Source organism: Gymnoscopelus microlampas, assembly GCF_963454915.1.
Source record: "Gymnoscopelus microlampas genome assembly, chromosome: 7".
Lineage (NCBI taxonomy): Eukaryota > Metazoa > Chordata > Actinopteri > Myctophiformes > Myctophidae > Gymnoscopelus > Gymnoscopelus microlampas.
In genome coordinates, this window is record NC_139944.1 from 16,483,046 (window position 1) to 16,497,127 (window position 14,082).

Sequence of the window (14,082 nt, forward strand, 5' to 3'; positions counted from 1 at the left end):
TGTGCCCTATAGTAAAGTGAAGACAGTTCATCATTTACAACTGTCTGTTAATGTGTTTGTTCATGTTTAACATGCTTTGTAAAACATTCCTAAAATATCTATAAATCCTTTGTACATGTTATTATGTGCCCTACAGTAAAGTGAAGACAGTTCATCATTTATGACTGTCTGTTAATGTGGACTTTCTCCTTACCTGTTGCAAACTACTTGGCTTTCATGAATGCAGACACCAAACAATTACTAGAATTATCATTCATGTTAAGCAAATGATGCGTAAGACATTCGTAAAGAGTATATAAACCATTTGCAGACGTTATCATGAGCCTGAGCCTAGTTGCTTCTTTTGGGCTTGTTTTCATAGACCTGTCCGCTTGTTTCTTTTGCAAAATCTGGCAACACACTGATTACCTGCATTACACCTGCAGTAGCCTACTAGGGAGGAAGTGAACAGTGATGCAGTTGCAGACTGGACAGAAATATGTCTAATTCATGTTTTATGTGTTTTAACTGTCTTGTTGCAGGTGATCGAGGTAACATAAAATGGCTAATCTTACACACATGAAGTAGCATTATGACTAGGGGGTATTTTGATGGTGGCTGTTTGTATCCACAATGTTTGTTTTGATGTGTAGGCTAGTAATGTCCTCCATGCTTAGCAGTTTAGCTTAGCAGCTAAAGCTAACTTGCACTGGGAGGTGGTGACTGCAGAGGCTCCAAGCTGCTACTCTGTGATTCTGTTGTGATTCATTTCTTTGTTTAAATGTCAGTGTGTGTGCTGTGGCCAAGAGTTGCTACATTTTATATCTTAATAAATTGTTGTATACTTGTATACTATATAACGTTACTTTTGCCACTTTTTGATGTCACATGTTTTACTAATCACTGTTAAACATGAAATAATAATGCATAGTCTTCACTTTACAACAAGGCCCATGATAACGTTAGCAAATGGTCAACACACTCTTCACGAATGTCTTACGAATCATATATTAAACATGAAAGATAATTCTAGTAATTGTTTGGCATCTGCATTCATGAAAGCCAGGTAGTTTGCAACAGGTAAGGAGAAAGTCACATTAACAGACAGTTGTAAATGATGAACTGTCTTCACTTTACTATAGGGCACATAATAACATGTACTAAGGATTTATAGATATTTTACTCTACTCAGAGTCATAAGTTTACAAAATGTACTAAAGTACAGTGAACGTCTGTGCGGTTTGTCTTCATCACTGAAAATAACGTACATGTAAACTGATATAAAACTGCTATCATGTGCAGTTGGGGTGAAGAAACACAACCATTTCACTCCTAATAATACCTATTTGATTTGACATCCTGACTTGCTGCTGTAGCTGAGGCTTGAACCTGTTACCTGCGGCTCACTAGTCAGTGACTCTATCCATTCACCTACAGCTGTTTCCTTGGAATCTGTGGTTCTGAAACGTTTTGTTGTCAACCCCCCAAATTGACATGTATTTGGGCAGTGGACCCCAATGTGAAAAGATGTAGTGTCAGGGCCCCCCATGAAAATGATTTATATTTATGCTGTAACACATTTTTTTAAAGTTATTTGTCTTGTTTGTTGTTCAAGTCAAAGCACCAGGAAGGCTGTACTTGTCAGCCATCTGTTAGCTCAATGGGTTGAGATGCAGTATTCATGATCCAGAGGCCATGAGTTCAAATCCCATTGATGTCTTTCCTATGATTCTTTCCTTTGCAGACTGGCTTCCAGAAGATCAACTGAAAACTACCAGGAAGGCTATATTTGTCATCCAACTGTTAGCTCAATGGGTTGAGACGCAGTATACATGATCCAGAGGTCATGAGTTCAAATCCCATTGATGTCTTTCCTATGATTCTTTCCTTTGCAGACTGGCTTCCAGAAGATCAACTGAAAACTACCAGGAAGGCTGTACTTGTCAGCCATCTGTTAGCTCAATGGGTTGAGACGCAGTATTCATGATCCAGAGGCCATGAGTTCAAATCCCATTGATGTCTTTCCTATGATTCTTTCCTTGAGTGGGTTCGATTCCCACTCCGAGTCATGTGTCCCCGGTAACTTGGGGCAACGGATAAATTGACTGATATCCTTCGTGATGCTTCCCTTTGCAGAATAACTTCTGGAAAAACAAGTTAAAACCACCAGGAAACCTGTAACTCTCAGCCAACAGCATAGCTCAACTGGTAGAGCGTCTGTCCAATAACATGACTTGACTTGACTTGACTTGAGTGGGTTCGATTCCCACTCGAGTCAAGTGTCCCCGGTAACTTGGGGCAACGGATAAATTGACTGATATCCTTAGTGATGCTTCCCTTTGCAGACTAACTTCTAGAAAACAAGTTAAAACCACCAGGAAACCTGTAACTCTCAGCCAACAGCATAGCTCGACTGGTAGAGCGTCTGTCCAATAACATGACTTGACTTGACTTGAGTGGGTTCGATTCCCACTCGAGTCAAGTGTCCCAGGTAACTTGGGGCAACGGATAAATTGACTGATATCCGTAGAATAACTTGTATCACTAAGGATATCAGTCAATTTATCCGTTGCCCCAAGTTGCCGGGGACACTTGACTCGAGTGGGAATCGAACCAAGTCAAGTCAAGTCATGTTATTGGACAGACGCTCTACCAGTCGAGCTATGCTGTTGGCTGAGAGTTACAGGTTTCCTGGTGGTTTTAACTTGTTTTCTAGAAGTTAGTCTGCAAAGGGAAGCATCACTAAGGATATCAGTCAATTTATCCGTTGCCCCAAGTTACCGGGGACACTTGACTCGAGTGGGAATCGAACCCACTCAAGTCAAGTCAAGTCAAGTCATGTTATTGGACAGACGCTCTACCAGTTGAGCTATGCTGTTGGCTGAGAGTTACAGGTTTCCTGGTGGTTTTAACTTGTTTTTCTAGAAGTTATTCTGCAAAGGGAAGCATCACGAAGGATATCAGTCAATTTATCCGTTGCCCCAAGTTACCGGGGACACATGACTCGGAGTGGGAATCGAACCCACTCAAGGAAAGAATCATAGGAAAGACATCAATGGGATTTGAACTCATGGCCTCTGGATCATGAATACTGCGTCTCAACCCATTGAGCTAACAGATGGCTGACAAGTACAGCCTTCCTGGTAGTTTTCAGTTGATCTTCTGGAAGCCAGTCTGCAAAGGAAAGAATCATAGGAAAGACATCAATGGGATTTGAACTCATGGCCTCTGGATCATGAATACTGCGTCTCAACCCATTGAGCTAACAGATGGCTGACAAGTACAGCCTTCCTGGTGCTTTGACTTGAACAACAAACAAGACAAATAACTTTAAAAAAATGTGTTACAGCATAAATATAAATCATTTTCATGGGGGGCCCTGACACTACATCTTTTCACATTGGGGTCCACTGCCCAAATACATGTCAATTTGGGGGGTTGACAACAAAACGTTTCAGAACCACAGATTCCAAGGAAACAGCTGTAGGTGAATGGATAGAGTCACTGACTAGTGAGCCGCAGGTAACAGGTTCAAGCCTCAGCTACAGCAGCAAGTCAGGATGTCAAATCAAATAGGTATTATTAGGAGTGAAATGGTTGTGTTTCTTCACCCCAACTGCACATGATAGCAGTTTTATATCAGTTTACATGTACGTTATTTTCAGTGATGAAGACAAACCGCACAGACGTTCACTGTACTTTAGTACATTTTGTAAACTTATGACTCTGAGTAGAGTAAAATATCTATAAATCCTTAGTACATGTTATTATGTGCCCTATAGTAAAGTGAAGACAGTTCATCATTTACAACTGTCTGTTAATGTGACTTTCTCCTTACCTGTTGCAAACTACCTGGCTTTCATGAATGCAGATGCCAAACAATTACTAGAATTATCTTTCATGTTTAATATATGATTCGTAAGACATTCGTGAAGAGTGTGTTGACCATTTGCTAACGTTATCATGGGCCTTGTTGTAAAGTGAAGACTATGCATTATTATTTCATGTTTAACAGTGATTAGTAAAACATGTGACATCAAAAAGTGGCAAAAGTAACGTTATATAGTATACAAGTATACAACAATTTATTAAGATATAAAATGTAGCAACTCTTGGCCACAGCACACACACTGACATTTAAACAAAGAAATGAATCACAACAGAATCACAGAGTAGCAGCTTGGAGCCTCTGCAGTCACCACCTCCCAGTGCAAGTTAGCTTTAGCTGCTAAGCTAAACTGCTAAGCATGGAGGACATTACTAGCCTACACATCAAAACAAACATTGTGGATACAAACAGCCACCATCAAAATACCCCCTAGTCATAATGCTACTTCATGTGTGTAAGATTAGCCATTTTATGTTACCTCGATCACCTGCAACAAGACAGTTAAAACACATAAAACATGAATTAGACATATTTCTGTCCAGTCTGCAACTGCATCACTGTTCACTTCCTCCCTAGTAGGCTACTGCAGGTGTAATGCAGGTAATCAGTGTGTTGCCAGATTTTGCAAAAGAAACAAGCGGACAGGTCTATGAAAACAAGCCCAAAAGAAGCAACTAGGCTCAGGCTCATGATAACGTCTGCAAATGGTTTACATACTCTTTACGAATGTCTTACGCATCATTTGCTTAACATGAATGATAATTCTAGTAATTGTTTGGTGTCTGCATTCATGAAAGCCAAGTAGTTTGCAACAGGTAAGGAGAAAGTCCACATTAACAGACAGTCATAAATGATGAACTGTCTTCACTTTACTGTAGGGCACATAATAACATGTACAAAGGATTTATAGATATTTTAGGAATGTTTTACAAAGCATGTTAAACATGAACAAACACATTAACAGACAGTTGTAAATGATGAACTGTCTTCACTTTACTATAGGGCACATAATAACATGTACTAAGGATTTATAGATACTTTAGGAATGTTTAACAAAGCATAAGTTAAACATGAACAAGCTACCAATAGCTTGTATATATTATGTAACATCAGTTACAAATGATTTAATAATCATTTACAGATGTATTATACATGGCTTATTCATGAATAGTTACTAATACCTTTATAGATGATTTGTAACCGTAGTTATAAAGGTTTTAGTAATCATTTACGAATGTCAATAAACAGGTTGTTAATGATTTGTTAATAGTGTACAAACTGCTTATAAACGTTTATAAATGCTTTAGAATGGGTCGTTACAAATGATTTAATAATCTTTTACAGATGTATATAAATGGCTTATTCATGAATAGTTCACTACTTACTAATACTTTACAAATGATTTGTAACTGTAGTTATAAAGGTTTTAGTAATCATTTACAAATGTCAACAAACAGGTTGTTAATGATTTGTTAATAGTCTACAAACTACTTATAAACGTTTATAAATGCTTTATAACGGGTCATTATTGTAAAGTGCTACCGAACAATTTTTTTTCCGTTTCGGTAGTGTCACTACCGAAACGGAAAAAAAATGACTAAGTCCAGAGCTCGATGAATGTTAGGGACCAAAAAAAAACGCACTTCCAATCAACTTTAAATTGCCTGAAACGTACTCCTAACAGGTTTTTGGGGGAACAATTTTTTTTTCGTTTGGGTAGTGTCACTAGCGAAACGGAAAAAACATTTCACAAAAAAAGTCACTACCAATTCACTTGAGATTACCTGAAACGTACTCCTAACAGGATTTTGGGGGAACATTTTTTTTTTCGTTTCGGTAGTGTCACTACCGAAACGGAAGAAAAATTCACAAAAAAAGTCACTTAGAATCCACTTGAAATTGCCTGAAACGTACTCCTAACAGGTTTTTGGGGGAACAATTTTTTTTTCGTCACTACCAATTTTTTTTGTCACCAATTTTTTCGTCACCAATTTTTTTTTCGTCACTACCGAAACGGAAAAAAAAAATCACAAAAAAAGTCACTACCAATCCACTTGAAATTGCCTGAAACGTACTCCTAACAGGTTTTTGGGGGAACCATTTTTTTTTTTCGTTTTGGTAGTGTCACTACCGAAACGGAAAAGAAAAATCACAAAAAAAGTCACTACCAATCCACTTGAAATTTGCTGAAACGTACTCCTAACAGGTTTTTGGGGGAACAATATTTTTTTCGTTTCGGTAGTGTCACTACCGAAAAGGAAAAAAAAAATCACAAAAAAAGTAACTACCAATCCACTTGAAATTGTCTGAAACGTACTCCTAACAGGTTTTGGGGGGAACAATTTTTTTTTAGTTTCAGTAGTGTCACTACCGAAACGGGGAAAAAAAATCACAAAAAAAGTCACTACCAATCCACTTGAAATTGCCTGAAACGTACTCCTAACAGGTTTTTGGGGGAACAATTTTTTTTTCGTCACTACCAATTTTTTTTTCGTCACCAATTTTTTCGTCACTAATTTTTTTTTCATCACTACCGAAACGGAAAAAAAAAATCACAAAAAAAGTCACTACCAATCCACTTGAAATTGCCTGAAACGTACTCCTAACAGGTTTTTGGGGGAACATTTTTTTTTTCGTCACTACCAATTTTTTTTTCGTCACCAATTATTTTTTCATCACTGCCGAAACGGAAAAAACATTTCACAAAAAAAGTCAATACCAATCCACCTGAAATTGCCTGAAACGTACTCCTAACAGGATTTTGGGGGAACAATTTTTTTTTTCGTTTCGGTAGTGTCACTACCGAAACGGGAAAAAAAATTCACAAAAAAAGTCACTACCAATCCACTTGAAATTGCCTGAAACGTACTCCTAACAGGTTTTTGGGGGAACAAATTTTTTTTCGTCACTACCAATTTTTTTTTCGTCACCAATTTTTTCGTCACTAATTTTTTTTTCGTCACTACCGAAACGGAAAAAAAAATTCACAAAAAAAGTCACTACCAATCCACTTGAAATTGCCTGAAACGTACTCCTAACAGGTTTTTGGGGGAACATTTTTTTTTTCGTCACTACCAATTTTTTTTTCGTCACCAATTATTTTTTCGTCACTGCCGAAACGGAAAAAACATTTCACAAAAAAAGTCAATACCAATCCACCTGAAATTGCCTGAAACGTACTCCTAACAGGATTTTGGGGGAACAATTTTTTTTTCGTTTCGGTAGTGTCACTACCGAAACGGGGAAAAAAAATCACAAAAAAAGTCACTACCAATCCACTTGAAATTGCCTGAAACGTACTCCTAACAGGTTTTTGGGGGAACAATTTTTTTTTCGTCACTACCAATTTTTTTTCGTCACCAATTTTTTCGTCACCAATTTTTTTTTCGTCACTACCGAAACGGAGAAAAAAAAATCACAAAAAAAGTCACTACCAATCCACTTGAAATTTAGCCTGGTAAACCCTCCCTCCAGAAATCTCATTTCCATTTGATTCCAGGAGTGAGTCTGGCCTGATTGCCCATTGTGGGAGTTTCTAGCGGAATTATCAACTAACCGAGCCAATCAATAATTGGACATCAAAGGGCCACTTGGACATCAAAGCTACATTACTCCCGCCCATCTCCAGCCCACAGCCAAATTACCCATATAGGTCTGCAGGCCAGACTCACTCCTGAAATAAAATACAATTGAGATTTCTGGAGGAAGGGTTTACCAGGCTACTTGAAATTGCCTGAAACGTACTCCTAACAGGTTTTTGGGGGAACTTTTTTTTTTCCGTCACTACCATTTTTTTTTTCGTCACCAATTTTTTCGTCACCAATTTTTTTTTCGTCACTACCGAAACGGAAAAAACATTTCACAAAAAAAGTCACTACCAATCCACTTGAAATTGCCTGAAACGTACTCCTAACAGGTTTTTGGGGGAACATTTTTTTTCCCGTTTCGGTAGTGTCACTACCGAAACGGAAAAAAAATGACTAAGTCCAGAGCTCGATGAATGTTAGGGACCAAAAAAAAAGTCACTACCAATCAACTTTAAATTGCCTGAAACGTACTCCTAACAGGTTTTTGGGGGAACAATTTTTTCGGTAGTGTCACTACCGAAACGGAAACAAAATTAGGGTCTGGGAACACCGGACCAAATAATTACCCGTGTGGAATAAAGTTGATCAGAACGGGAGGCTGGCGAGCGAGGTGACGTGATGTTGTAATATGGCACTTCTCTGGCTTTTTGTAATAATTGTTTCCCCCTAGGTATCACTTACTCGACGACACTACAGAATCACTACACTACAGAATCACTACACTACACTACAGAATCACTACACTACAGAATCAAAACATCTGGGGTTTGCGGCTGGAGCTCTCCATATGCTCCTAGGCATGGACTCGACTAGAAAGTACGCGCCCCCGACAGGACGCATGGACCGAAGATTTTTAATCATCCTTTTTCTTCTCCTGTCGGGTGATATCCACGTTAATCCAGGCCCAGTTACCACCAGGCAAACTTCTGCCCGTCTGGCGAGAGAGGCAAACTTGGCCAACGAAGCTAGCGCTGCTAACGTTGCTATCGTTGCCAGCGACAACGTCGAACAACAACAACAACTCCACGCCGCTAGCTCTCGGTCCCAACAAGCCAACGCACCCTCGGACCACTACGACACCGCAGCCGTACTCGACGCACCACGACGCGCGACGGAGAGACGCTGCGCAACGGAAGAAACCTATCCACGGACACATCTGGCGTTTCCAGGCGGCACACGGACCAGGATGGACCCCCGTGGACACAGACGAAGGCCCCCCTCAACCCCCCATCCCCCCATCCCCCAAGCCCCACAGCTGGTTGCTTACCAACAAGAACCAGACGATGCCCAACCCCCCACCCCTCCCCAACCCCCACAGATGGCCGCGTACAGCGAAACAGAGGCTTTGATGGACGCTAACACCTCAACACCCCCCTCCCCCCCCGACACTGCTCCTCTCTGTGGACTCTCAGTGGACAGACATCTTTTCATTGAACAAATGAAAAAATCGTTTGGCGTTGGCTTGCACATGATACACCTCAATGTGAATTCCCTTGTAGGAGACAAGCTAACACAAATCAAGCAGATGTTTTATGATGGTAAGGTTGACATTTTAACTTTCTCTGAAACGAAACTTGATCATACGATAGATGATACTGATATTGAGATTGAAAACTACAAACTTTTCAGAAAAGATAGGAACAGAAACGGGGGCGGCGTATGCATGTATGTACATAAAGACAATGTCTGCATCCTTCGCGAAGACCTGAATGATGCAGACATTGAAGCTGTGTGGGTCGAGATCATTTTTGAAAATGCTAAACCTGTGCTAGTCGGTACCATATACAGACCTCCTAACCAGGCTGATTTCTATGATAGACTTGATGAATGTTTAGCTAAAGTGGACAATGAGGAGACAGTACTTCTTGGTGACTTTAACACTGACATGCTCCGTAAGGAAGCGTCAGTGTTTAAGTCATTCAGGGGGTTTTGTAATCGGCACTCACTCCACCAGCTGATCACTCAGCCCACAAGGCTGTGTGTTTCCACTCAAACTATCATAGATCTCATTCTAACAACGGACAAGGACAAAATCCTCAATAGTGGTGTTTCTACCTGTGGCATATCTGATCATAACATGATCTTCTGCACCAGAAAGAAACGTAAACCTAAGACCGGTTACCACCAAACAGTCACGATCAGAGACCTCAAAAACTACAAGAGTGAGGACTTAGATCACAGACTGGAGGAACAGGATTGGTCCGACGTACTAAACAGCACACAGGTAGACGAATCTTGGCTAGGTTTCAAAACCAAATTCATTCAAATTTTGGACAGTGTGGCTCCCATGAAAACCATCAGGGTCAAAACCCGCTCGGTTCCATGGATGAATTCGGATATCCTTGCTGCCATGAAAGTCAGAGACAAAAAGTGTTCTGACTATCATAAAAGTAGGATCAAACTTGCCAAAAGCTTCAATAAAGGTCTCGAATCCCACGTAGCGAAACTCAAAAAAGAGAAAAACATGCTAAGAAACAAGGTTAATGGCATGCTGTTGTTAGCAGAAAAAAGCTACCTCGATGGCAAAATTGAGGAAAATCAAAACAAACCACGTGAGCTCTGGAAGCTATTCAACAACCTACTAGGCTGCAGCAAGAAATTGAAAACCAGGTTTACAAACATAAACCTCAAGGTGAATGACACTCTCATTTCATCCAAACGGGAAGTGAGTAAAATCCTCAACATATTCTTCACGACCGTGGCCTCAGAGTTAGTTGAAAAACTACCCCCTCACTCTGGGAGTCATGGTGGAGAGTATGTTGATTCATTTTACGATAAACAGGGTGTACGCAAAGATGATTTTAAACTCTCCCCTGTGTCAACAGATGAGGTGTTTAAAAAATTGAGTGCACTCCAACAACACAGAGCCACAGGTCCCGACAACATCCCCGCTAAATTTCTAAAAGACTCAGCCGCCTCCATTGCCCCAATCATTACCCACATAATAAACCTCTCCATCATACAGGGACGGGTCCCTAACGACTTCAAAAAAGCAAGAGTGACCCCTCTGTACAACCATGGACAAAAAAGGAAACCAATTAGACCCTGGCAACTACCGCCCTATTTCTATTCTTAGCTCCATCTCGAAAGTCATGGAAAAAATAGTCTATGAACAGGTTGATAAGTACCTTGCCGAAAAAAATCTAATTTACGAATTCCAATCTGGTTTCAGAACAAACCACTCCACTGACACATGCCTTCTCTATTTGAACGACTCTATCAAACAAGATGTCGACAAGGGCAAATATTGCGGCATGGTCATGCTGGACCTCCAGAAGGCTTTTGACACCGTTAATCACCCAATTATGATCACTAAGCTCAAAGCAATAGGCTTTGATGACACGTCGGTGAACTGGATGAGATCCTACCTGGAAGGGAGGGAGCAAGTGGTGGAAGTAAACGGCACCCAGTCCCCTCCCCTCCCAGTGACTTGTGGTGTTCCTCAAGGAAGCATACTAGGACCACTACTGTTCCTGATATATGTGAATGATATGTCCTCAGCTTGCGACTGCAAACTGTTCATGTTCGCAGATGACTCGGCTCTGCTGGTCTCGGACAGGGACAGGCTGCAGGTTGAGAAAACTCTCAGCACTGAACTCAACAAGATCTGCATCTGGCTCTCCGACAACAAACTCTCATTACACCTGGGTAAAACTGAATCCATCCTCTTTGGGTCCAACCCTAACCTTAGAAAGGCTGAGAGTTTCACGATCAAAGTGGGTGAAAATGTTATCACAAGAAAGGAGGAAATTACCTACCTGGGTTCCATCTTGGAGGCAAACCTCTCAGGTGACAAAAACGCTGAAAAGACGATCAAAAAGGTCCACAAAATAACACGGAGGATGTGGAGGCTTGTTCGTAAAGTCAGTAAGAATACTCTGAAGATTCTTGTAGGGGCCCTCATACAAGGTCATTATGATTATGCATGCACTTCATGGTATCACAACACCTCCAAGGCCCTAAAAACAAGGCTCCAAACATCCCAAAACAAACTTGTAAGGCTACTTCTTGGCCTCAATTACAAAACCCATCTAACCCCTGCTCATTTTGCTAGGCTTGGATGGCTTAGGGTTGAGGACAGAGTACAGCAACTTGCTATGGGCCTGGTCTTTAAGATACACCACAACATTGGGATCCCCCTGTATTTGTCAAAATACTTCCAAAATGTTAATCAAGTCCATGATCATAACACCAGAGGCAGCTCCACAAACCATGTTCAACCCAGATTTGGCACAACAAAGGGAATGAACTCTTTCTCATGCTATTCATCTAAAATGTGGAATGCCCTACCAAAAGGAGTAAAGGAGTGTAAAACCCTACTTACTTTCAAAAATGCCCTAAAGATACACCTTCAGGAGGCTGCAATTCAAAAATGGCCCCTGTCCAAGTCCTAACCTACCCCATGTCCTAACCTAACCTACCCCCCCCCCCCCTCTCTTTCTTTTTTGTACATATTTTTCACCCTTCATACTTCATACCAGTAACCTGTAAACTGATTGTATGACATTCTGTATAGTAGTGTGTATATCTGTCTGTCTCTTATATGTCAACATGATTTGTGTGCATGGGGATCTCATCTTAAACAAGCTACGTGCTTAACTGAGCTATCCAGTTTAGTAGACCTTGTATTGCGAATTTGTACTTCCATGTACTGTTATGTACTGCCATGTACTGTTCTCATGTCTTACTAAATAAAGTACATCAATCAATCAATCAAAGTGGTATATTACCCAATCACTACCGAAACGGGAAAAAAAAATCACAAAAAAAGTCACTACCAATCCACTTGAAATGGCCTGAAACGTACTCCTAACAGGTTTTTGGGGGAACAATTTTTTTTTCGTTTCGGTAGTGTCACTACCGAAACGGAAAAATAAATTCACAAAAAAAGTCACTACCAATCCACTTGAAATTGCCTGAAACGTACTCCTAACAGGTTTTTGGGGGAACAATTTTTTTTCGTCACTACCAATTTTTTTTCGTCACCAATTTTTTTTTCGTCACTACAGAAACGGAAAAAAAAATTCACAAAAAAAGTCACTACCAATCCACTTGAAATTGCCTGAAACGTACTCCTAACAGGTTTTTGGGGGAACAATTTTTTTTTCGTCACTACCAATTTTTTTTTCGTCACCAATTTTTTCGTCACCAAGTTCTTTTTTCGTCACTACCGAAACGGAAAAAAAAAATCACAAAAAAAGTCACTACCAATCCACTTGAAATTGCCTGAAACGTACTCCTAACAGGTTTTTGGGGGAACATTTTTTTTTCCGTCACTACCAATTTTTTTTCGTCACTACCGAAACGGAAAAAACATTTCACAAAAAAAGTCACTACCAATCCACTTGAAATTGCCTGAAACGTACTCCTAACAGGTTTTTGGGGGAACAATTTTTTTTTCGTTTCAGTAGTGTCACTACCGAAACGGAAAAAAGAATTCACAAAAAAAGTCACTACCAATCCACCTGAAATTGCCTGAAACGTACTCCTAACAGGTTTTTGGGGGAACATTTTTTTTTTCGTTTCGGTAGTGTCACTACCAAAACGGAAAAAAAAATCACAAAAAAAGTCACTACCAATCCACTTGAAATTGCCTGAAACGTACTCCTAACAGGTTTTTGGGGGAACATTTTCTTTTTTCGTCACTACCATTTTTTTTTTCGTCACCAAAATAATTGTTTCCCCCTAGGTATCACTTGTGTATTGAGTGAGTGGTATATTAAAGAATATAAAACTAAACAGAATAAACATACATAAATAAACACACACACACACACACACACACACACACACACACACACACACACACACACACACACACACACACACACACACACACACACACACACACACCATTTAGCCTAAGGCTATTAACACATTTGTAAATATAGTGCCGTCATTGTGGATTATATTAGTTAAAAGTAAATAGCCTAAGTAGGCTACACTATAATGAACAATAGGTCTGCACATCAAAAGAAGTTAAAACTTACATTCACAGTCACACATACAAAAGTCAAAGTGGCCTATAGTCAGACAAAATCGCACATAAATACATTTTTGGGTGAATCCGTGCTATTTTTTATAACCCCCGCAGTTTGCCCTGTAATGTCACCAGTAAAGCCCGTAATTCGCCAAACATACACATGTAAAATATAAGGTGCTTACCCGCTTGCCTCAAATGTTATCTAGGTGTCCGGAGAATTTGTGCAATGTCTAAATCCATATTTTTCAATTAAAAAGTGTTTTAATCCCGTCTGTGGTCGATTCTGAGACGGGGCGCATCCGGTGAAAGCCGAAATTACACTCAATGTAAACAGAAATTAAACGAGGGGGGAAATGGCGTTCGGCCACAGACAGGATTAAAACACTTCTTTATTGAAAAACGTGGACTAATATATTGCACAAATACTTCGGACACCTAGTTAATATTTGGGGCAATCTTATATTTTGCATTTGTGAGAGAGCGCCGTTCACAAACGCTGTCAGGCTGCTTTGGAGCCTAGGTGCCCGGACCGCTATGCCAGCGGTCGGGGCAATGCGGTTGGGGGGGTAGTAGCGGACCTTTCTAGTTGTGTATTTACGGAATTGAAATCCGTGTTATTTATACGTGGTGGGGAGAGTGTAGAG